Below are 2,028 nucleotides of genomic sequence, written 5' to 3' on the forward strand. Positions count from 1 at the left end.
CTGTCTCACTGGACTTCCAGATACCTTCCTGGAAGAATAGCCCTTTGGGTGTCAGGTGGTTATCACCTTCCTACACACACACACATGTGCCACTCACACCTGTACACATGCATGCATAAATATGTACATTTGCATACATGCACACATTCAACACATTTGCATTCACACACACATCATACATATACAGAGACTCACCTATACTTACACACATATGCACATGCATGGGCACACACAGACAGGCACATACTTGTACATGTGCATACATTTCCACACATGGACCCACCACAGTTTGGCCTCCTCGCCCACTGTTGCTCCCCTGGGTAAAGCCCATGTCTGTCTTCTATCCCAGAGTCTCTCAGAAAGCAGTGGAGTGCTGATCCTTGGTTCCTAGCTCCTTGCCAGACTCTTCTCTGCAAAGACCACAGGACTTGTCTTTAAGCTCATCTTTCCATTTAATCTTTAATTATAAGAATGATCCTCTTCAACAGCATCAAGACATTATGATAAGAGGGGATAATCTCCAGTGATGTGGGTCAGGGCAGACTCATGTGTAGAATATATCCTCTGAACCACTGCATGACTACCTTCTGAGGGTGTGAGAGGCCTCTGCCTCACAGGCAGAACTCAGCTGATCCATGAGTAAAATTATTGGTCGGCTCTCATCACTCAGGAATGGAGCTGGGGAAAGTGAAATTTCCTACCCAGGATGTGTGGGATTTGAGTTCTGAGCAAAAACAAAGTGTCAAGTTTATCAAATGTCAAAGCAAAGCCTGGCCTGGAGGACGTTCTTTAGGATGTTTCACTGCAGTGGAGAATGTCTTCATCCAACTTAATCAAGACATGCTTGGTTGGTTCATCAAAATGATACCATCATATACAATATTGTATTTCAACTTTAAAAAGTTGATATACATTTATGTGCTTAGTCTTTGATCTGTGGCTAAGACCAGGCCAGTTCTTAGGGATCTGGACACTGTCATGGACAAATCACACTCAGAACAACATCTACTATTTCCAGCCCAAACTTCTTTACAATGAATCAAGAATTTACGGACACTTGAGGGACAATCTGAGTGGAGAATCTATCACAAATTTTGTGTCCCCCTTGAAGTTATCAGTCCACCTGTCTTGCCAGCAATTCACAGATACAACTTTTTTGTTTTTTTAAACACATGAATGCCATCCATTCATGTGTCAACAGGGTACATAGTTATAATGACACGTTCAGCAGACATGAAATGGTTTTGGGGAAAAGGGGTTCTATTGGTAGGATCAGAAGACCAGGGCTGTCATTTTCTAGCAGTTAGAGAAAGCATGGGTCAGTCCATCTCTCTAGCTTCATGGAAGGCAGATGTGAATTTCTCCTATATTATCGGTGTGATGGTATTTGCAGTTTAACCAGATTCTGAGCTCCATGTCTTAATCCTCACAGCCAGCCTTGGCAGAAAGTCCCCAAAGTCCCCTTCCTGTAATAGCCATGATAGTCCTAGTTGTGATGTTTTGACTTACGTGGGCCTATCAGCCAGGAAAGCCCTTCTCACTTGTAAGCTCAAGAAACTCATCTTCACTCTTCCTGGCTGATGAGTCACCATTCCCTCAATCTCACAGTGATGAGGACATAATTGCTAAACTATGAGTGAGGACTTTCAAACTTAAAAGGAAAAGAAGCATTACAAAACAAACAAACAAATCCAAATCAAACATCCAAAATATACCCCAAAAGTAAAAAAAAGTTCACATAGAAGTTGGCCCTGGCTTGTGCTATCTTAAAAGAAAGATGACAAACAATATGATTCTTTCACTGATTAGGGGCAGTGAGGCCAAGGGATATACTTAGTCATTTTATTATCTTGAATATTTTATAATTATAGCTATAATTAAGTATTACACATAATATTGATGGTCTGTGAGTGTACTAAAAGGTTGTGTAGAGGGTACCCTGTGGGTGTCACAAGTTTGAGAAAACACTGCAGTGAGCGATAGGACAGTGGGGACTGTGTCCCAGCAACAGGCAGAGTTGGCCTCCAG

This window comes from Chrysochloris asiatica, unplaced genomic scaffold (assembly GCF_000296735.1).
Source record: "Chrysochloris asiatica unplaced genomic scaffold, ChrAsi1.0 scaffold00006, whole genome shotgun sequence".
Taxonomy (NCBI): domain Eukaryota; kingdom Metazoa; phylum Chordata; class Mammalia; order Afrosoricida; family Chrysochloridae; genus Chrysochloris; species Chrysochloris asiatica.